Source organism: Ovis aries, chromosome 16, assembly GCF_016772045.2.
Source record: "Ovis aries strain OAR_USU_Benz2616 breed Rambouillet chromosome 16, ARS-UI_Ramb_v3.0, whole genome shotgun sequence".
NCBI classification, from domain to species: Eukaryota; Metazoa; Chordata; class Mammalia; order Artiodactyla; family Bovidae; genus Ovis; species Ovis aries.
In genome coordinates, this window is record NC_056069.1 from 49,771,734 (window position 1) to 49,796,129 (window position 24,396).

Sequence of the window (24,396 nt, forward strand, 5' to 3'; positions counted from 1 at the left end):
CCAGCTCTCCCACATTGCAGCCAGATACTTTACATCTGAGCCACCAAGGAATTACAAGAATACTGGAGTGGGTAGACTCCAGGGAGATCTTCCCAACCCAGGAATTGAACTGTGGATTACAAGCGGATTCTTTACCATTTGAGCTACCAGGGAAGCCCTCAGAATCAGCTAATACAATTCAAATGAATAAAAACTCCATATATCTTTACAATATTTTATAACACCCTAAAATCTTTACCAATGTCATAATTATTATTTGGTATTTTTAAATTTTGTTTTAATTTGGTGAGAAACCTAGACAATGTATTAAAAAGTAGAGAAATCACTTTGCTGACAAAGGTCTGTATAGCCCAAGTTATGGTTTTCCCAGTGGTCATGTATGGATGCGAGTATTGGACCATAAAGAAAGGTGAGCGCCAAAGAACTGATGCTTTCAAACTGGGGTGTTGAAGAAGACTCTTGAGAATCTTTTGGACTGCAAGGAGATCAAACCAGTCAATCTTAAAGGAAATCAATCCTGAATAATCATTGGAAGGACGGATGCTGAGGCTGAAGATCCAATACTTTGGCCACCTGATGCGAAGAGACGACTCATTGGAAAAGACCCTGATGCTGGGAAAGGGTAAAGGCAGGAGGAGAAGGGGGTGACAGAGGATGAGATGGTTAGATGGCATCATCGACTCAATGGACATGAATTTGAACAAACTCTGGGAGATAATGATGCACAGGGAAGCCTGGCGTGCTGCAGTCCAAGGGGTCGCAAAGAGTCGGACATGACTTAGTCACCGAAGAACAATGACAAAATTAATTAGTAATGTGAAACTGACAAGAAAGAAAATATAATTATTTAAAATGACAGACTCTCAATGTGGGGCTCCAGGACTTCTGTGAAGTGTAATATTACATCTACCATTTTTTATTCACCTAGTAATGGAATTTATGTTAGTGTCTAACTCTTACACCTTCTTTTGAGTCTCAAATAAATTAACAATGTATAATTTTATGGATCAGTGCCTGACAAATGGTAGAGTCTTCTGAAGTCATAGTGTAAACTGCCTTTAGATTTGAAGGACTCATTTGATCCCTGTCTTTTATATTATGCTGAGGATTATCATGACTGCATTGTGGCTGTTTGCTGTTAACAACATGGTCCATGAATACAAGTATCATCCAGAGGCTGTTAGAAATTCAGAACTTGGGGTATAATCCCAAACTCTTGATTTAACTTTTAATAATCTAAAATGATTCCCATGCACATTAAATTTATGAATACTGATATAGATGATTCTTTTAATTATTCTTCATAACACTTTATCATAACATCTCTGTATCGCTAAGTCATTTCACCATTACATTATAGTAGTTGACTTTCTACACGAAGAATCTTTTTTTTTTTAATTTCGCTCAATTTAAAAATATAATTTCAAGCTAAAACCCAATTCAAAATGAAGTGGATAACCAGATGAAAACATAAAATACAAAATACTAAAGTGAAGAAGCAGGAGGAGGAAGAGAAATAAACAAATTACATTTAAAGGCTCATCAATTCCCTGAAAATTTATCAACTAAAAAAATATATTTTTCTACTGCCATTTGATTTGTATTTATAGCCGACAGTTTGATCAGACGTGAAGGGAAAAGTGCAGTGAACATTTACAGTCTTTGATTGATGTTCTGTGTAACAGTCAAGTTATGGAGGTTATTGCAAAGCACTGTCCAGCACTTTGAAGCTTTAAAAAAGCAAAACAAGAAAATATGAATTATTGCAGAGTTTCCTAGAGCAAAATGCACCAGAGTACAACATAAGTAAACTGTGGCTCAATGATTTCCACTCCATAGAAAGAGATTTAGATTGTGATGTATACGAAATAAAATGCCTTAGATATATCCACCTACAAAGTCACCCAAAGGGGACCATGATCGGGAGTCAAGTGGGGGATCAATGATGACAGGTTATTCAGAGCCTGTTGATAAATTCCTAGAAGGGAACATCTACCACTCCAGTATTCTTGCCTGGAGAATTTCACGGACATAGGAGCTTGGCAGACTATAGTCCATGGAGTTGCAAAGAGTTGGATATGATTGAAATACTATTTTAAAAAATAGCACAGCTGTACTATAAAAACCACCTGTAGTTTTGCTGGGGCAGAATTTGAACACCAATGTCAGTGTAATCTTCCATGTCTTTCTTAATAACTTTTTTTTTTTAGGATCATGACTTCGATTGACATTTCTCTTTCCAACATTCGTTGAGTATCTGCTGCATGGAAGGATTTATCACACCGTTTGCCTTCTTATCTTTAATAATACACATATACACAAATGTGCCCTCATTTTATTTTATTTTATTTTTTATTTTTTTACTTTTAAAATCTTTAATTCTTACATGCATTCCCAAACATGAACCCCCTCCCATCTCCCTCCTCATAACATCTCTCTGGGTCATCCCCATGCACCAGCCCCCAAGCATGCTGTATCCTGCGTCAGACATAGACTGGCGATTCAATTCTTACATGATAGTATACATGTTAGAATGCCATTCTCCCAAATCATCCCACCCTCTCCCTCTCCCTCTGAGTCCAAAAGTCCGTTATACACATCTGTGTCTTTTTTCCTGTCTTGCATACAGGGTCGTCATTGCCATCTTCCTAAATTCCATATATATGTGTTAGTATACTGTATTGGTGTTTTTCTTTCTGGCTTACTTCACTCTGTATAATCGGCTCCAGTTTCATCCATCTCATCAGAACTGATTCAAATGAATTCTTTTTAACGGCTGAGTAATACTCCATTGTGTATATGTACCACAGCTTTCTTATCCATTCATCTGCTGATGGACATCTAGGTTGTTTCCATGTCCTGGCTATTATAAACAGTGCTGCGATGAACATTGGGGTACATGTGTCTCTTTCAATTCTGGTTTCCTTGGTGTGTATGCCCAGCAGTGGGATTGCTGGGTCATAAGGTAGTTCTATTTGCAATTTTTTAAGGAATCTCCACACTGTTCTCCATAGTGGCTGTACTAGTTTGCATTCCCACGAACAGGGTAGGAGGGTTCCCTTTTCTCCACACCCTCATTTTAAAAGGATAAGGTTATATTGGTATATTAACAAGTATTTTACAATGAAACACATCAACAAAATATGTATATAGACTTTCCATAACTTATGAAAGGGTTACACCCCAATAAACCCGCTGCAAGTCGAAACTATCTTGAGTCCAAAATGTACTTAATACACCCAATATTCTAAACATCAGGGCTTAGAATAGCCTACCTTAAACGTACTCAGAACACATTAGCCTACAATTGGGCAAAATTGTACAACACAAAGCCTATTTTATCACAGACTGTTGACTATCTCATGTTATGCACTAAATACTGTATTAAAACTGAAAACTAGTATAGCTGTATGGACTGGATGATTGTGAAGTGTATTGGTTGTTTACCCTAGTGATCACATGGTTTAATGGGAGCTGTGCCTTGCTGCCACACCCCAGCATCACAATAGTGTCCTATGGCATATTGCTAGCTGGGGAAAGATCAAAATTCAAAATTTGAATAAGGTTTCTAATGAACACATATTGCTTTCAAACCATCATAAAGTAGAAAAATTGCAAGTTGAACCATTATAAGTCAGGGACCATCTATACACATATACAGAAAAATATTTACTTTTAAAAGTAAGCTCATTTAACTGTAGAGTCTTAGTTGAGTGCAGAATCTGCTGGGGGAGGCTTACAAGCTGTAGACTCAGGAAAGAGTTGCAGTTCAAGTTCAAGGGTAATCTACTGGAGCATTTCCTCTTCTTACCAGGAGCATCAGCCCTTTGTTCTGTTCAGGCCTTCAATTGATTGACTGAGGCCCACTCACATTATAGAAAGTAATTTGCATTACTTAAAATTGACAGATTTCAATGTATATCTCATCAAAACACTCTCATAGAAATATCCAGAAAAATGTCAGGCCAAATTTCTGGGTACCACGGCCCAGATATGTTTATAAATAGAATTAATTATGACAATAAGTTTAAACAACCTAAAATATCTAACAAAAATGAAAAGAAAAATAAATAGTTCCAGGAGACATCAGATAAATATTGAAAGAGGCTATCTCAGAAAAACAGAGATCTAACAGGATACTAATTACTTCTACTATATCAATTATTATTTTATACTAAATTTATTAGCATGCCATCTCTTTATCATGCTACATTTATAATAACTTGCTATCATCTCTATATCCATATTTAATAATGTCAGTGTGTAAATGGTGTATGTGTACATATCCCCTATTGACAATCTGAATAAACTATATCACTCATTCACTCATTAGTTCACTTTCAAATATTTGAAATATTCACTCAACAAATATTTACTATGTTCCAAATGCTCGGAATGAACATAATTAACACAGTGGAAAAAATTAAGTTTCTTTATCCACCATGCCTACTTGGTAGCATCCCTCCATTGAGATGGGGTGAAATTTTCTGTTAAGTACTGTTCCTGCAATCAGCTTTGCATAATATAATTAAATGTCCACATAACAGAAAAAGTTAGTTTTAAAAGTCAAATTTTAAAAATATTCATTCTTTGTTACTTTCAACCATAACTTAGCCACCTACATACCTCTCAATGATTTGGCCCTTCCTACTTCTCAGACTTACTCTCATTTCACTTGTTAACACTCTTTATTCCAGCGATATGGACATCTTCTCTCCTGACACTCTGGATCTTGAACATGCACTTTCAATGACCAGAAATATATTTTCTTTGATTGACAATTCATATTCATATTTCAGATTTTTGCTTATCATCAATTTCTTAAGGATGCTTCCTTAACTCCTAAATTAATGTAGATATGATCATATGATCCCTCAGCTTTATATTACATTTAATTGCACTAGTTAGTTCATAAGCATGCGTCATTATTTGTTTTTTGGCTGTATTCCCAGTCAGACAAACAGCTTCATAAAATATGCAATCAGGTCTGCCTTACCTATTCCAGTGCTTAGCAGCAAAACTTAACTAGAGTGTGTTTAGTTAATAACTGTTGAATTAATACAGGAATAAAAGATTATTTAAACACAGAAACAGGTGCTTAGAGGAGAGTGATTTTTAATGACCCACAGATTCCCATTTATTTTCTACCAGTTTCACTATAGTGTGAATCTACCAGCATTTCTTTCTCAAATAACAGCTGATTTCTTCTTTAAATGGTATGGATCAAACTTAAACTTCTCTGTTTACATTTTCTCAGCTTCTGTATATTCTTATTCAGAATCATCCTAGAGAAGATCCTTTGCTTGAAGGTGTCATAAAGCCTACTCAACTCATATTTGCAAATGATTCCATAGTTAATCATCTAGTCTTAAAACCACTTCATTTTCCTTTTGATTGCCCATCTCTCAAATCTAATTATTTTTCACCATGATATTATGATTTTAGTTGAATGCTTCACACTGTGCTGACTGCTGAAAATCTAATTCCTAAACTTTAAAAGTGTAAATGTTTTTTAAAAGTGTTAATTTGTAAATCTTTACATTTCAATAAAATCTGTCATCATTATTTCAAAAGTTTCAGAAATTTATTTAGACTGCATAATTGTAATATTATATAAATTGTGGGCTAAAGCTAATTGATTCTATGTGATTACAAACAAAATGTATTCAACTTAAAAATTATTAAGCTAATAAATTGAAGCTAAATAGCCACATATATTAATTTTTTAGATGAAGAATTTTATTTGTGCTTCTGAGTGATTCAGGCTGTTAATTGCCCTTGTCCTACTTTGACTACTTCACAAAGATAAAGCAAACAATGGCTATACCTTTATTTTTTTTTAAATAAGTTGTCTAAATCATTCACTTGGGCTAACTAAAGTACATTAATAGCATACAGAATTACCTTAATATGTGTTTGTGTGACATCTTAACAGCATAGTAGTTACTACAATTCCAACTTTGAACAAAAAAAAATGAAATAAACTATAAAATATAAATTAATTAGGTTACTGAAATGGCACATTATTTATATGAAGGAGAGAGAACTGAAACAAGCAGAGAAATGGGGTTTCATGTGCTCATTTTTTTCTATTATTTGATAATACTTGTCTTCACATATTCTACATAATCAAGACGTGAATATGTTTTCCTGTAATTACCCTAACTAATTGGCTCAGAGGATAAAGCGTTTGCCTGCAATGCAGGAGACCCAGGTTCGATCCCTGTGTTGGCAAGATCCCCTGGAGAAGGAAATGGCAATCCACTCCAGTATTCTTGCCTGGAGAATCCCATGGAGAGAGGAACTTGGCGGGCTACAGTCCACAGGGTCTCAAAGAGTCAGACATGACTGAGTGACTTCACACACACAAAAAATAATTACTACAGTTTATAGCATAAGTTTAACATTGGGCATTTTCAGTGTAAAATAAATTATAACTGGCCTCATATTAAGAGATTAAAAATAACATTTACAAAACATTAACATCTGCTCCAGGAATCTTTACTTGCTGTATGATATACAATATTTCAGTCAGTTCAGTTTAGTCGCTCAGTCGTGTCCAACTCTTTGAGACCCCATGAATCACAGCACGCCAGGCCTCCCTGTTCATCACCATCTCCCGGAGTTCACTCAGACTCATGTCCATCGAGTCCGTGATGCCATCCAGCCATCTCATCCTCAGTCGTCCCTTTCTCCTACTGCCTCCAATCCCTCCCAGCATCAGAGTCTTTTCTAATGAGTCAACTCTTCTCATGAGGTGGCCAAAGTACTGGAGTTTCAGCTTTAGCATCATTCCCTCCAAAGAAATCCCAGGGTTGATCTCCTTCAGAATGGACTGGTTGGGTCACCTTGCAGTCCAAGGGACTCTCAAGAGTCTTTTCCAACACCACAGTTCAAAAGCATCAAATCTTCGGCACTCAGCCTTCTTCACAGTCCAACTCTCACATCCATACATGACCACTGGAAAAACCATAGCCTTAACTAGACGGACCTTAGTCGGCAAAGTAATGTCCCTGCTTTTGAATATGCTATCTAGGTTGGTCATAATTTTTCTCCCAAGGAGTAAGCATCTTTTAATTTAATGGCTGCAGTCACCATCTGCAGTGATTTTGGAGCCCCAAAAAATAAAGTCTGACACTGTTTCCACTCTTTCCCTGTCTCTTTCCCATGAAGTGATGGGACCGGATGCCATGATCTTTGTTTTCTGAATGTTGAGCTTTAAGCCAACTTTTTCACTCTCCTCTTTCACTTTCATCAAGAGGGTTTTTAGCTCCTCTTCACTTTCTGCCATAAGGGTGGTGTCATCTGCATATCTGAGGTTATTGATATTTCTCCCGGCAAACTTGATTCCAGCTTGTGTTTCTTCCAGTCCAGCGTTTCTCATGATGTCCTCTGCATATAAGTTAAATAAGCAGGGTGACAATATACAGCCTTGACGTACACCTTTTCCTATTTGGAACCAGCCTGTTGTTCCATGTCCAGTTCTAACTGTTGCTTCCTGACCTGCATACAGATTTCTCAAGAGGCAGATTAGATGGTCTGGTATTCCCATCTCTTTCAGAATTTTCCACAGTTTATTGTGATCCACACAGTGATATGTAATATTATACAGCTCTGAAGCACATGTATGCGTAGAATGTAGACTCTACTGTTTGAAAAAGACTTGAACTTCTTGAAACTATTTTTCTAAGTGTTTGACCTTGGACAATTTGCTTTGGCAAGCTTTGATTTCCTCCTTAAGGTGCAAAAATAATTATAGAATTTTATATAGCTGCTATAATGATTATATGATATTAATAATGATAATGAACATCTGATAGATGAATGACTACTTTCATTCAAATCAATAATTTAAGAATTCCTGAATCCAACTATTAAAGTCACAAAATCTCAATGTAGCTGTTTGATTGCATACACATCCTATTTTTTAAAGTGAGAAAATTCAATTAACTATGCAGAATATCCAAACATATTTAAGTAAATTCTGAAATTACAGTATTACTGTTAAAAATATATTTTTCTTGAGAAAGCAAACATAAGGAGTAAGAAAAAAAAACATAGATAATCAATAGCTTTATTCTAAAAATTCTAGAATGTCTACAAATATTACCATCCATTGATTCAACTAAAATATCCTACTAGAAATCATAATTTAAGATTTTATGCCTCCTTTTTACTCCCAATTTGGCCTATGGTGACATTAAGGGCTCTATCAGTAGAATGTTTCCCATTGTGTATCTCTATGAAATAACTGTACCACATGGCATATAAAAGGTTTATATTCAGACTGTTATTTTGGTTTCTTTAGCGACATAAATGCACCTGTTCTCAACATAATTAGGAAGGACCATATTGAAGATAATCAAAACAAATAATGAAAAATGGTTTGCTTGATTTGGAAAATAAAGCATACTGCCTACTCAGGCATTGGGAAAGCTTTGATAGTGATGCTGTTTGGAATGAACATGTTTAATGAAAATTGATTTTGTTTATGTACAGATGTAATGGATAACCCTGTATAATTTCTGGGCACTGGATCTTAGTTATTAATTACTATTTTATAATTTACCCAAAACAATTCAAACCAAGGTAGCATCTGTTTGGCACTGAAGTTCTACTTAGATAATTTTCCAGTTCAAGAGAAATAGTTACAGAGAGTCAAATAAACTATTCAGGGTCACAAAAACAGTAATCTGCCTTGATTAGATGGGTGTAATCTACTGCAATCCAGATAGTCCATTACGAGAGTTACCAAGAAAATTAAACTTCTGTGTATATATTATAAGGGCAAAAAAATCAGGCAGTAGATAAAGAATCAGAATGAGATCTTTCTTTAATAGAAATCCTCTATCCCTTTAAAATTTCTAAAATCATATTAATAATTTATATGTTAAGCTTTCTAACAATGTAATATTCTCATTATCTTTCTCACTCAGAAAGTTAAAAAAAATCACAATGCCTCTGTTACCAAATTGTAAATAATCTTTTAAATTAATAAATATCTGATAACTTTAGCCATTTGACTAAAATGGAACTTCTTTAAAATTAATTATTTTTTAGTTTACTTTACAATACTGTATCGGTTTTGCCATACATTGACATGAATCTGCCACAAGTGTATATGAGTTCCCAATCCTGAATACCCCTCCCACCTCTCTCCACAAAACTTGTTTAAAAGATGTTGGCCTATAAACTACTCTTTAGATAATTCAGTTCAGTTCAGTTCAGTTCAGTCGCTCAGTCGTGTCCGACTCTTTGTGACCCCATGAATTGCAACACACCAGGCCTCCCTGTCCATCACCAACTCCCGGAGTTCACTCAAACTCAAGTCCATTGAGTCGGTGATGCCATCCAGCCATCTCATGCTCTGTCGTCCCCTTCTCCTCCTGCCCCTAATCCCTCCCAGCATCAAAGTCTTTTCCAATGAGTCAGCTCTTCTCATGAGGTGGCCAAAGTACTGGAGCTTCAGCTTTAGCATTATTCCTTCCAAAGAACACCCAGGGCTGATCTCCTTTAGAATGGACTAGTTGGATCTCCTTGCAGTCCGAGGGACTCTCAAGAGTCTTCTCCAACACCACAGCTCAAAAGCATCAATTTTTCGTCACTCAGCTTTCTTCACAGTCCAACTCTCACATCCATACATGACTAGATGGACCTTAGTCGGCAAAGTAATGTCTCTGCTTTTGAATATGCTATCTAAGTTGGTCATAACTTTCCTTCTAAAGGAATAAATATCTTTTAATTTCACAGCTGCAGTCACCATCCGCAGGGATTTTGGAGCCCAAAAAACTAATGTCTGGCACTGTTTCCCCTGTGTCCCCATCTATTTGGCATGAAGTGATGGGATCAGATGCCATGATCTTCGTTTTCTGAATGTTGAGCTTTAAGCCAACTTTTTCACTCTCCTCTTTCACTTTCTGAAAATTCTAATATCATAAACAATCACTGTGAAGAGTAAATAGTCACTATCTTCTTCCTATATAAACTATCTTATAACAATTTATCCCAGAACCTCATGCCATGCATTGGTAGAGTGCTCCCAGTTGTCAAGCTGATGTTTTGGTATATGCGTGATAAGCTTTACTATTAATTATACTTTGGTGATTTCCTGATTTTACTTCTCTTATTTCTGAATTCTTGACAATACAATAATTACTATATATAACCCACAATATTCTATATACATGTGCATAACACATGCACATATGATTAAATATTTTAATATTAATTCTGAAGATTATTAATAATTTGAGATCTACACATTAGAATTGCAGATCTAAAATTTAGAGAACAAAACTGACTGGTTGCTTTGGACTTGACATAAAGAATGCTTAAGGAATATATTTGAGTAAAAAATAAATCAAGCTAGGAAAATATCTCTTTGCAAAAATTAAGAAAAAAACAAAACTTCCTATCCCACAGAATCAAAAGACTGTTCTATACGTCTAGTATGGGGAGAGAGGTGGGAGGGGGTTCAGGATTGGGAACACGTGTACACCCATGGCGGATGCATGTTGATGTATGGCAAAACCAACACAGTATTGTAAAGTAAAATAAAAAACAAACAAGCAAAAAAAAAAAAAAAACCTTCCTGGGGAGGCGCTAGTGTCCAATGTACAGAGAATAATATTACAACATAATAGCTAGTGTTATAATATCAGTACTGGGAACATGTAAGTATTCTTTGCACAGTAAATCTGGTTAAAGAAAAAAAAATACTATACCATGATCATTAGAAGATTGTTACATAATGACAGCTCAAATATATGGATTCATTTTTAAATATTCTTTTTGTATCTAGAAATAAAGATTTAAATTCTACCTTTTTAAAAAGTATGCATTAAATATTTGTATATGCAATTATTTTGCAACATTCTCTTTTTCTTTACATTTTAGAAATCTGTCAAGTTAAAAGATGAAATCACTTGTTTTCAAATTGCCCATATTTAAAGAATTTATGACAGAAATATTATAAAGTTAGATTATGAAGTTTAGGAAAATGTTCTTTTAAAATATGCTTGCAATTTGGAATACTTTAAATTTAAGTGACCATTTGCAAAACTTTACATTTTGCACATTCTTATTCTTCTCAATAAATGATTCTACCACAACTATTATTTTTATAGCATTAAAAATAAAAGAAAATATTTCATATGCATCATCACATACAGACAGGAAGGGCAGGCATTAATTTCTTCAGTTGTAGAACAGGCACTTGGAGGCTTAGAGAATTTGAGATTTGTTTTAAGTTACTCTGATGTACAGAGTCAAATAATAAATAATATATTGTCAATCAATAAATGGTGAACAACTTATTGTGTAACATCAATGGACTCCACAGACCCTGGGTCAGGAAGATCTCCTGGAGGAGGGCATGGCAACCCACTCCTGTATTCTTGCCGGGAGAATCCATCCCCATGGACAGAGGAGCCTGGTGAGCTATAGTACTTGGGCTTGCAAAGAGTTGGACACGGCTGTGCGACTAAGCACAACAGAGCAGTGTACCCCATACACCATATTATAGTACGGTATGAATTTATATCTGGCTCATGGAAGAAGTCAGTATACTGGTTTGTACATACTTATATACATATGGATAACACACACATATATAAAATTACACATTTGCTGTTATTCAGTCACTCAGTCATGTCCAATTCTAGTCATGTTATACCCTCTAGGTCTGTCCATGTTGTCAAAAATGGCACAATTTCATTCTTCTTTATGGATGAGTAGTATCCATGTGTATGTGTGTGTATGTGTGTGTTTGTGTATGTATACCACATCTTTTCTGTCCATCTATCTATTGATGGACACTTAGGTTGCTTCCATATCTTGGCTATTGTAAATAACACTTCAGTGAACATAGGAGGGCAAATATCTTTTATAATTAGTACTTTGGTTTTGTCTGAATAAATAAACAGACTTGGAATTGTTGGATTGCATAGTACTTCTATTTTTAATTTTTTGAGAAATCTCCTTTTTTTTTTTCCATAGTTGCTGTACCACTTTACATTCTCAACAACAGTGCATGAGGATTTCCTTTTCACTACATCCTGGCCAACACCTGTTATTTGTTGCCTTTTGGATAATATCCATTCTTACAGATGTAAGATGATACCTCATTGTGTTCATTATTTGCATGTCCTTGGTGATTAATGAGAGCTTTCTAAGTGGTGCAGAATCCGGCTGTTAATGATGGGGACTCAGGTTCGATCCCTGGGTAGGGAAGAACCCCTGGAATAGGAAATGGCAAACCATTCCAGTATTCTTGCCTGGGAAATCCCACGGACAGAGGAGCCTGACAGGCTTCAGACCATGGGGTCACAGAGAGTCAGACACGAATGAGTGACATGAATGAGCACACATGATGATGGTGATTAATGAAATCGAGCACCTTTTCTGTGGCCTCTGTGTTGTTTCTGTTGGAAAATGTTTATTCAAGTCTTCTTTCCACTTTTTAATCACATTTCTTGTTTGTGACGTTGAGCTGATGTTGCTCTTTTTGGTTTGGATGCCCATGAACAAAAAAGACAAGTATCTGCACCACCTGCTTCCAAATACATTTTTTTTTTAAATTTAAACAAAAAAGAACAGGACCAGGGCACATCACAATCATTGGTTTGTAGAAACTAGAAATCCTAGTGGGGAGGTATTGTTTAGTATTAAATACTTGTAACCGGTAGTTCCTCTTCAAGTTTAATTTTGTCATGTGGAAGAGGCTCTTTAGTCTTTTCCCTCCATACTCTTGACACTGCTGCTGCTGCTGCTAAGTCGCTTCAGTCGTGTCCGACTCTGTGCGACCCCATAGACGGCAGCCCACCAGGCTCCCCCGTCCCTGGGATTCTCCAGGCAAGAACACTGGAGTGGGTTCCCATTTCCAACTCCAATGCATGAAAGTGAAAAGTGAAAGTGAAGTCGCTCAGTCGTGTCCGACCCTCAGCGACCCCATGGACTGCAGCCTTCCAGGCTACTCCGTCCATGGGATTTTCCAGGCAAGAGTACTGGAATGCATTGCCATTGCCTTCTCTGACTCTTGACACTACCCTCTGAGAAATTCTGTATTTTCTATCCACCTTAAACTTGTTTGAAATGAGCATTAGAGAATAGGAACTGCTTATTTTCTGAGCAGATTTCTCAAGCCTATTTTCTGCTTCTAGATGCTCGGTGTCCATGGATGTTTTAATAATTATACATTCACATATGATTTTCATCTGTTTGGCTGCTTGGTTTTATTTATTTATTAATTGTTTGCTGTTAATATTTTTCTGTGAAAGCCACCATGAATTTGTTAAGAAACTTTATCAACAACTTATTTGATTCCAATTTGTCCTCAAAGCCTATACCCATGCCCACAGGTGTTTGCTGAAATTACTTTCTAGGTATTTTATGCCTTTTTAGGTATTATGTCTTTATATCTTGTGACTTAATTTTACGTAACTTGGGTCTTTCAGACTTCCATGGAAAAATCACTTTTTTCTATGCACCATGTTTTTCAAATAAAAGAATTGAATATGTCACCATCATTAATACAGGAATTTTAATGTGTGTGGAAATCATACTCAATTTAATAATTGCTTATGAATATGATTCTCCAAAAATTATTCAGTTTTATACTTTACTGAATTTTGCAAGAATTATTTTCCCTTTCTTGTGCATAACTCTTGAATTGTGTGCCTCCTTGCTAGTCTTATTCTTCCTAGTTTCAAATGACCCAATTATTTTGAACACATTATCTCTTGCTAGTAATATCTTGCCAAGCACAGAAACAAACACCAACTAATAATTTCCTTTCTAGTCTCATTCTGTAGGTCTACCAAGTTTATTAAGTACATTACTTGCTTTCCTAGTTATTGCTAGTGACAGTTTTACCAAATATAAAGCCAGTGAATTATATCAGTCACCATTCTTCAAGAGTTTCTTAGCCAATTATTGTTGTTATGGGAACACCTGATTACTAGGTGCCAATGTCTGTTTTAGACAAGATGAATTATGGTATAATGTGCTAACAAATCACTCTGAAATTCCATGAAGTTAACCAATAAAATTTAGTTCTCTAGCATACTAAATATCTACTTAATGTTGGTGCAGGAGGAGTTAAGGGGACAAAGTGTCTTTGATTACCAAAGTCACTCAAGTAAGCAGAATAAAGATATTTTAATCTCTGCAGTGCTCCCATGAGACGGGAAGCAATGTGCCAGCAGAGCCACTGCCTATTACACTTTCAGCCAGGAAGGGATACGTATCAATTCTGCTCATATTTTACTAGACAGGATAAGTCAGCTGGCAGTAATGAAGAGTGAAGTGGTGGAGAAATAGCCTCTTATCATGTGGGAAAAAGTAGAATAAAACATACTCATTGTAAAGTTTTAATGCCTTCCACTGCTAGTCATTTGTGCCATTTAACTTAAATCTATTAATTTTATGATTAGAATATATGAACTTTCGGAGAAGGCAATGACAACTTACTCCAGTACTCTTGTCTGGAAAATCCCATGGACGGAGGAGCCTGGTAGGCTGCCGTCCATGGGGTTGCTAAGAGTCGGACACGACTGAGCTGCCACATTTTCACTTTTCTCTTTCATGCATTGGAGAAGGAAATGGTAACCCACTCCAGTGTTCTTGCCTGGAGAATCCCAGGGACGGGTAAGCCTGGTGGGCTGCCATCTATGGGGTCACACAAGTTGGACACGACTGAAGCAACTTAGCACAGCAGCAGCATGTGAACTTTATGAAGGAAAGACTGCATGTAAGAAAATGCTGAACTAATTTTTAAAAATGAAAGAGAAATTCAGTTATGCATGCTGTAACATAGTAGTACAAAAGACCTTGTCAAAATACACACATGTATTATTTTCTATAATGGCAGTTGATGATTATTAAAGACAGAGTTAAAGGGCAAGATCCTTTACCTTAAACACTAGTTTTCAGCGTGCTCAAATTTTCCTGTTTATATTTTCCAAGAATGAGAAATCAGGAGTATTTGTATTTATACTATATAACCCTACTGAAATTTGAGTTTATCTAATGATTCTATACATAAAGTTTAAATATAGTTTACTTATATTCAACCAAATCCCAAAACTGGTGTTATAATTTTCACTTTTATACCTCCACTGACTAGGGATCAAGTGTAAATACTTAACCTTTCAATGATTTATACATGCTCTGAGTTTTTAAAGAAAGGCGTCAACCCACTCCAGTACTCTTGCCTGGAAAATCCCATGGATGGAGTAGCCTGGTGGGCTGTAGTCCATGGGATAGCTAAGAGTCAGACACGACTGAGTGACTTCACTTTCACTTTTCACTTTCATGCATTGGAGAAGGAAATGGCAACCCACTTCAGTGTTCTTGCCTGGAGAATACCAGGGATGTGAGAGCCTGGTGGGCTGCCACCTATGGGGTCGCACAGAGTCAGACACAACTGAAGTGACTTAGCAGCAGCAGCAGCAGCACCAGAGTCTAGTTAGATTCTTTAAGATTAGGGAACTTAACAAAGTCTCAGGACTTCATCTATTTCCTTTTGATTCATGAACTCAAGCTATATATAGGTGATTATTCAGATGATTTTCCCAGGTAGTGAAGATAATTGATTTTCTCCTTCTGTATGAGCAATATTATGTTCACTTGGAGTGATGAAGTATGTTCTTTAGGCATAGGTTCTATATACTCTCCTAGGGTTAAGGTGATTCAACATCCAGTGTTATGTAATGTGAGAAAGATAATTATATACTGAGGCCTTACAAATGAGGTTGGTATTATTATGAAACTTATAACAATTGTAAAGATGTGTGATGTATATAATAATGTTATTGTTGTGTAGTTGCTCAGTCATGCCCCACACTTTGTGACCAAATAGACTGCAATAAATTAGGCTTCCTTGTCCTTCACCATCTCCCAGAGCTTGTTCAAACTCATGTCAGTTGAGTTGGTGATGCCATCCAACCATCTAATCCTCTGTTGCCCCCTTCTTCTCTTGCCCTCCAACCTTTCCCAGCATCAGAATCTTTTCCAGTGAGTCAGATCTTTGTGTCAGGTGGCCAGAGTACTGGAGCTTCAGCATCAGTCTTACCAATGAATATTCAGGACTGATTTCCTTTAGGATTAGTTAGTTTGATCTCCTTGCAGTCCAATGGACCCTAAAGAGTCTTCTTGAGCACCACAGTTCAAAAGCATCAATTCTTCAGCCCTCAGCCTTCTTAATCATCCAACTCTAGATGTAGTGGTCATCTACATGACTACTGGAAAAGCCATAGCTTTGACTATATGGACCTTTGATAATAACAGCAATACTTAACTTACTATGTAGATATTTGACTTATGTACTATTGCTGTACTTACTACACACATGAAGTTAGTTTTTGAGTGTAGGCATGGCATGAAGATTACTCTAATCAGCCTCCTGGTGGCCTGTACACATATAATTGCAATTTATATCACCTGCTGCCTTGCAATTTGTCAGATCTCCCCTGTTACCACTTTGGCTCCAAAATCACTGCAGATGGTGACTACAGCCATGAAATTAAAAGATGCTTGCTTCTTTGAAGAAAATATACGACCAACCTAGACAGCATATTAAAAAAACAGAGACATTACTTTGCAAACAAAAGTCAGTCTAGGTAAAGCTATGATTTTTTCAGTAGTCATGTATGAATGTGAGAGTTGGACTATCAAAAAAGCTGAGCACCGAAGAAGTGTTTCTTTTGAACTGTGGTGTTGGAGAAGACTCTTGAGAGCCCCTGGACTGCAAGGAGATCCAACCAGTCCATCCTAAAGGAAATCAGTCCTGAATATTCATTGGTAGGACTGATGCTGAAGCTGAAGATCCAGTAATTGGGCCACCTGATACGTAGAACTGACTCATTGGAAAAGACTCATGCTGGGAAATATTGAAGGCAGGAGAAGAAGGGGATGACAGAGGATGAGACGGTTGGATGGCATCACTGATTCTATGAAAATGAGTTTGAGTAAGTTCAGGGAGGTGGTGATGGACAGGGAAGCATGGTGTACTGGATTCCATGGGGTTGCAAAGAGTCAGACACGACTGAGTGACTGAACTGAGGTGTGTTCTCTTTGCTCCCTGTCAGAAAAAGTGGTTGAAGATATTGCAGTTATTCCTGGTTTAGTTTGGATGAAAGCATATGTATCCTGTTTGCACTTGTTATATATAGTGAAAAAAAGTGAAAGTAAAAGCCGTTCATTTGTGTCCGACTCTTTGAATCCCATAGACTGTAGCCTGCCAGGCTCTTCTGTCGATGGAATTCTCCAGGAGAGAATACTGGAGTGGATACCCTTTCCCTTTTCCAGGGGATCTCAACCCAGGAATTGAACCAAGGTCTCCCATATTGCAGGCAGATTCTTTACCATCTGAATCATCAGAGAAGCCCAAGGATACTGGACTGGGTAGGCTGTCCCTTCTCCAGGAGATCTTCCTGACCCAGGAATGGAACCAGGATCTCCTGTATTGCAGGGAGATTTTTTTTAAGAAGCTCAGGACCACATTCTTATAATCTAGAGGTAATCAAGTTTTTTGAATCAATCTTTCCAACACACATGCTTTTATAGACAGTTCTTCTTTAGTCTTTGGATTCATGCTCCACAAAATAAACATATTATCTTCAAAATCACTGTCCATTCCTTTATTTCACTGGACATTTTGCTGTTTAACCACAGTCACCAAGAAAGTATTTGATTCCAGATTACCAATGCAACTATTCTACAACTTTTTATCTCTGTATGAATGGAAAAGTGTTTTGCTTTCAGAGCCTTAAATATCAGAGCCTTGAGAATGTGCTATCCTTTATATTTCAGGCTATAGGCAGTGATCTTAACTTGTAATGAAACCAACAGAATGCAAGGGTTAAGGTAAAAGAAACAGATCCAATATGGAGTCAGATTTGTTCTTCCTTGTTTATTTAAATATAAACCTAGATTGTTTACTCAAATGAACAAAGTTATTACTGTTTGGCTTCTATTTGAAAATGGAAAGGTGAAACAAAAAATAATGTAAATATCAGACATAGAAAGATATCTAAAAATAATAGAAAAAATATTAATCTAACAAAATATAATTCAACTTCTGAAGAAATTAGTTATCTTGAAATACATTTATTTTGTGTTTAATATTAGTCAGTCATCATATCAGTAGAAATCAAATATACTATGTTTAATCTAAATACCAACTCTTTGTACCCCGTAGACTAGGTAGGAACTATGAGCTTTTCCTTTTTAATTTGGTTCCTTTTGGGGTGAGTGAAGAAAATAAAATTCAAGTTTCGGAGTTGATGTGTGACTATGTCCGGTCAGAACTAAATCTGTCTTGGGGTCCAATGATATGATATGACCACTTAATTTATACTATAGACATTCTATTTAAAGTTTTCCAGTGAAATCATCACTCTAGATTTTTCAATGACTATAGTATAAAATTTGAAAATAAGATTTTTCAACAGTGTATAATAAAAGTGTTTTATTTTAGCAGTTAAATTTTGTATAATTGTTACAGTTACTTTTAGTGGTAGCCCCTTATTTTGTTTCCATCTAAATATTTTGAGCTGTAAAAAATCTCAAGTATTGACATACCCAAATATTTGGATAAAGAAAATTCCAGTGGCTTATTAAACATTTGACTTTGTTGATTATAAAGGTTGTTTTCTCTAAATTGATTTTATTGGTATCTGAATATAGAAAATACTAATAACCTTTGTGACATGTAATTCTCTTGGTGGCATTATTCTAGACTACGAACAAAATGATTTTACAATGTAAATGCTTCTTTTATTTTATTTATTAGTATTTATTACTTGTCAAAAATCTTTATTGCCTTGTCTTCATAGATAATTTCACTTCCAATTTTATCCATTATATATGGTGATTTTTTAGAGTAACAAATTTGTGCCTATTTTAGTCACTTGGCTTTTCCTCAGGTAGTAGCATATGTATGTGGGAGGATACTTGCTATGTATAATAAGTACAATCAATCATACCGCATTCCCTAAAAGCAGCCTTATAGTCACATGGGATGGACCAGGGCAAAGAGACAAGAACATCAAATAAGCAGGAAAACTTTAATTTAAAAATGTTCTGCAGGTGGAGAATCTAGTTGAATTCTCCTGAGAATTTGCTATATTGCTAAAATGTTTAAAAGAAATAGCAAAGAATGTTATAAACTGAATCAAGGATATACAAGGATATACAATCAGGATATAAAAGGTCCTGAGATTTTTAAATGCCATTTTACACAGACCCACTCTTTCATTTGTTCATTTCAATAATATATACATAATTCACTGGATATTTATTGAGTTTCTGCTACCCTACTCAGTTAACTGTATTAGATACAGAAAATTCCAATATTAAAATTGAGTTTTTTCCACTTCTTAAAGGGTTCAGAAATGTACTTCAATCTAAATTTCCTTTAAAGAAATATCCTGTAGCATGCTGGGGGGTACATAATAAAATGGAGGTGTGAGGCATATTTAAAAATGGAAAAAAAATCTACTCTCTTTCCACATAGAGAGGTCTTGGGTGATGTGGAGAAGAAAAAAAGGAGACAAAAGTGAGGTAAGCTTCAGACAGAAGTGATATTTATTTGGTATTGTTTAGTTGCTCAGTTGTGTCTGACTCTTTGCAACCCCATGAATGGTAGCATGCCAGACTCCCCTGTCCTTCACCATCTCCTGGAGCTTGCTGCAACTCATGTCCATTAGGTCAATGATGCCATCTAAGTATCTCATCCTCGGTCATGCTGCTCACCTCCTACCATCAGACTTTCCCAGCATCAGGGTCTTTTCCAGTGATTCAGCACTTTGCATGAGAAGGCAAAACAACTGAAGTTTCAGCTTCAGCATCAGTCCTTCCAATGAATATTCAGGACTGATTTCCTTTAGGATTAACTGAATTGATGTCCCTGGAGTTCAAAGGACTCTCAAGAGTCTTCTCCAACACTACAGTTCAAAAACATCAATTCTTTGGCACTCTGCCTGCTTTATAGTCCAACTCTAACTTCCATACATGACTACTGGAAAAAAACATAGTTTTGACTAGATGAACCTTTGTCAGCAAAGTAATGTCTCTGCTTTTTAATATGCTGTCTAGATTTGTTATAGCTTTCCTTCCAAGAAGCAGCATCTTTTAATTTCATGGCTGCAGCCACCATCTGCAGTGATTTTGGAGCCCAAGGAAAGTCTATTACTGCTTCTCAAAGAATAGGGGTTTGGGTAGAAGGATAGGAAGAGTACAGTGTCAAACACAGAAATTTGAGTTTTCTGGCATAACTTATTTACTGTAATGCATAGTCTTTGGAGCTGAGAATATAATGGTTTATAATGATATCATGGTTCTATTCTCATGAAGCATATAGTTAGCAGTCATTATACCAGAGAATCTCTACTTACATCTCCAGATCCACAAGCCATCTTCTCTGCTCAATCTGATGCCATTCAAAGCTTATTCCCATGGGTTTCATCATTCCAAAACCCCTGCTTTCTGGCTCATAACTATATTTGGTTAAAGGGAAGCTCTGGGAGGTGACTGAAGTGTGAATGGAATGGAAAATCAAGGCACTTGTGGCCAACATTCTAACACCTGATACCTCTGTACCAAGTGGAGTGTTTGTCAAAGACTGCACTGTTCAAATAGAAGCCAAGACTGTCATCACAACCTTGACTGGATTGCATTCCTGGACGCCTGAACAATCCCCAGACTATTATAGGCACTCAGATGTCTTTACTGGCAGAAAGCAAAGTAACACTTTTCACATAAATCAGGTCACAGTCATTATGACCAACATTTTCAAATACTATTCATTGAATTAACAGTAAAGCTAAAAATCTTTATCATCATCAGTAGGCTTTGCAGTATCCTTCCTTCCCTAGCCCCTACAGCCCCAAAAACTATGTCCTTGGATATACCTCAATCATCTCTCCCCTTCTTTCTCTCTACAGTCTTATAATCCTTACTGTTTCTCATTGGTTACACCACTCATGCTTTAGGACCTCTGCATTTGATATCTCTTTGTTCATCACAAACTTCTTACTGCAAAATTCAGAATTAAATTGAAGAAAGCAAAGAAAACCGCTAGACCATTTAGGTATGACCTAAATCAAATCCCTTATGATTATTCAGTTGAAGTGACAAACAGATTCAGAGGATTAGATCTAACAGACAGGGTGCCTGAAGAACTATGGACAGAGTTTCGTGGCATTGTAGAGGAAGCAGAGATCAAAACCCTCCCCAAGAGAAAGAAATGCCAAAAGGCAAAATGGTTGCCTGAGGAGGCCTTTCAAATAGCTGTGAAAAGAAGAGAAGATAAAGGCAAAGGAGAAAAAGATACACACACTTGAAAATAGAGTTCAAAGAATAGCAAGGAGAGATAAGAAAGTCTTCCTCAGGGATCAATGTAAAGAAATACAGAAAAACAATAGAATGGGAAAGATTAGAAATCTCATAAAGAAAATTAGAAATAACAAACACATTTCATGCAAAGATGAGCACAATAAAACAAACAAACAAACAAAAAAAAAAAACCAGTATGGACTTAACAGAAGCAGAAGATGTTAAGAAGATGTGGCAAGAATACATAAAACTATACAAAAAGGGCCTTCATGACCCAGATAACCACGATGGTGTGATCACTCAACTAGGACAACACAACCTAGAATATGAAGTCAAGTGGCCTTTAGGAAGCATCACTAGAGCAAAGCTAGTTGAGGTGATGGAATTCCAGTTGAGCTATTTCAAATCTTAAAAGATGAAGCTGTGAAAGTGCTACACTCAATATGTCAGCAAATTTGGAAAACTCAGCAGTGGCCACAGGACTGGAAAAGGTCAGTTCTCATTCCAATCCCAAAGAAAGGCAATGCCAAAGAATGCTCAAGTTCAGTTCAGTTCAGTTCAGTTCAATTCAGTCGCTCAGTTGTGTCTGACTCTTTGCAACCCCATGAACTGCAGCACGCCAGGCCTCCCAGTCCATCACCATCCCCTGGAGTTCACTCAGACTCATGTCCATCGAGTCCGTGATGCCATCCAGCCATCTCATCCTCAGTGGTCCCCTTGTCCTCCTGCCCCCAATCTCTCCCAGCATCAGACTCTTTTCCAATGAGTCAACACTTCTCATGAGGTGGCCAAAGTACTGGAGCTTCAGCTTTAGCATCATTCCTTCCAAAGAAATCCCAGGGTTGATATCCTTCAGAATGGACTGGTTGGATCACCTTGCAGTCCAAGGGACTCTCAAGAGTCTTCTCCAACACCACAGTTCAAAAGCATCAATTCTTCGGCGCTCAGCCTTCTTCACAGTCCAACTCTCACATCCATACATGACCACAGGAAGAACCATAGACTTGACTAGATGGACCTTAGTCGGCAAAGTAATGTCCCTGCTTTTGAATAAACTATCTAGGTTCGTTATAACTTTTCTTCCAAGGAGTAAGTGTCTTTTAATTTCATGGCTGCAGTCACGCTCAATAAAGGACAGAAATGGTTTGGACCTAACAGAAGCAGAAGATATTAAGAAGAGATGACAAGAATACACAGAAGAACTGTACAAAAAAGATTTCACGACCCAGATAATCATGTTGATGTGATCACTAATCTAGAGCCAGACATCTTGGAATGTGAAGTCAAATGGGCCTTAGAAAGCATCAGTACGAACAAAGCTAGTGGAGGTGATGGAATTCCAGTTGAGTTGTTTCAAATCCTGAAAGATGATGCTGTGAAAGTGCTGCAGTCAATATGCCAGCAAGTTTGGAAAACTTAGCAGTGGCCACAGGACTGGAAAATGTCAGATTTCATTCCAATTCCAAAGAAAAGCAATGCAAAAGAATGCTCAAATTACTGCACAATTGCACTCATCTCACATGCTAGTAAAGTAATGCTCAAGAATGCTCAAACTACTGCACAATTGTACTCATCTCACACACTAGTAAAGTAATGCTTAAAATTCTCCAAGCCAGGCTTCAACAGTACTTGAACTATGATCTTCCAAATGTTCAAGCTGGATTTAGAAAAGTCAGAAGAACTAGAGATCAAATTACCAACATCTATTGGCTCATCAAATAAACAAGAGAGTTCCAGAAAAAGCATCAATTTCTGTTTTATTTACTATGCCAAAGCCTTTGATTATATGGATCACAACAAACTGTGGAAAATTCTTAAAGAAATGGGAATACCAAACCACCTGACCTGCCTTCTGAGAAATCTGAGAAATGCAGGACAGGAAGGAACAGTTACTAGACATGGAACAACAGACTGGCTCCAAATTGGGAAAGGAGTACATCAAGGCTGTATTTTGTCACCCTGCCTATTTAACTTATATGCAGAGTACATTAGGAGAAATGCTGGGCTGGATGAAGCACAAGCTGGAATCAAGACTGCCAGGAGAAATATCAATAACCTCAGATATGCAGATGATACCTCCCTTATGGCAGAAAGTGAAGAAAAACTAAAGGGCCTCTTGGAGAAAGTGAAGGGGGGAAGTGAAAAAGTTGGCTTAAAGCTCAATATTTAGAAAACAAAGATCATGGGATCCAGTCCCATCACTCCATGGCAAATAAATGGAGAAACAGTAGAAATAGTCACAGACTTTATTTTTTTGATCTCCAAAATCACTGCAGATGATGACTGCAGCCATGAAATTAAAAGATGCTAGCTTCTTGCAAGAAAAGGTATGACCAACCTAGATAGCATATTAAAAAGCAGAGGTATTACTTTGCCAGCAAAGGTTGATTTAGTCAAAGAGACCTGGTTTTTCCAGGTCATGTATGGATGTGAGAGTTGGACTATAAATAAAGCTTAGCACTGAAGCATTAATGCTTTTGAACTGTGGTGTTGGAGAAGACTCTTGAGAGTCCTTTGAATGCAAGGTGATAAAACTAGTCAATCCTAGAGGAAATCAGTCCTCAATATTCATTGGAAGGACTGATGCTGAAGCTGAAGCTCCAATACTTTTGCCAGCTGATGCAAAGAACTGACTCATTGGAAATGACCCTGATGCTGGGAAAGATTGAAGGCAGGAGGAGAAGGGGACAACAGAGGATGAGATGGTTGGATGGCACCACTGGCTTGATGGACATGAGTGAGCAAGCTCCGCATTCGGTGATGGACAGGGAAGCTTGACATGCTGCAACCATGGAGTTGCAAAGGGTCAGGAACAACTGAGCGACTGAACTGAACTGACATGTTCAAACAGCTTATCTTATTTCTCCAAAGCTTACCCTAAATTCTGACCCTATGCCACTTGTACAGAGAGGCCTCCCCTGACTATCCTGTGCCTACTGTGTATTTGGTAATCATTATTTTTCTCCATAGCACTTATCCATAAATTGTTTCTTATCTATACATAGTCCGTGGAATTAGTTCGTAGAAATTTTTTATGTCTTATGTGGCTAGAAGCTGTAT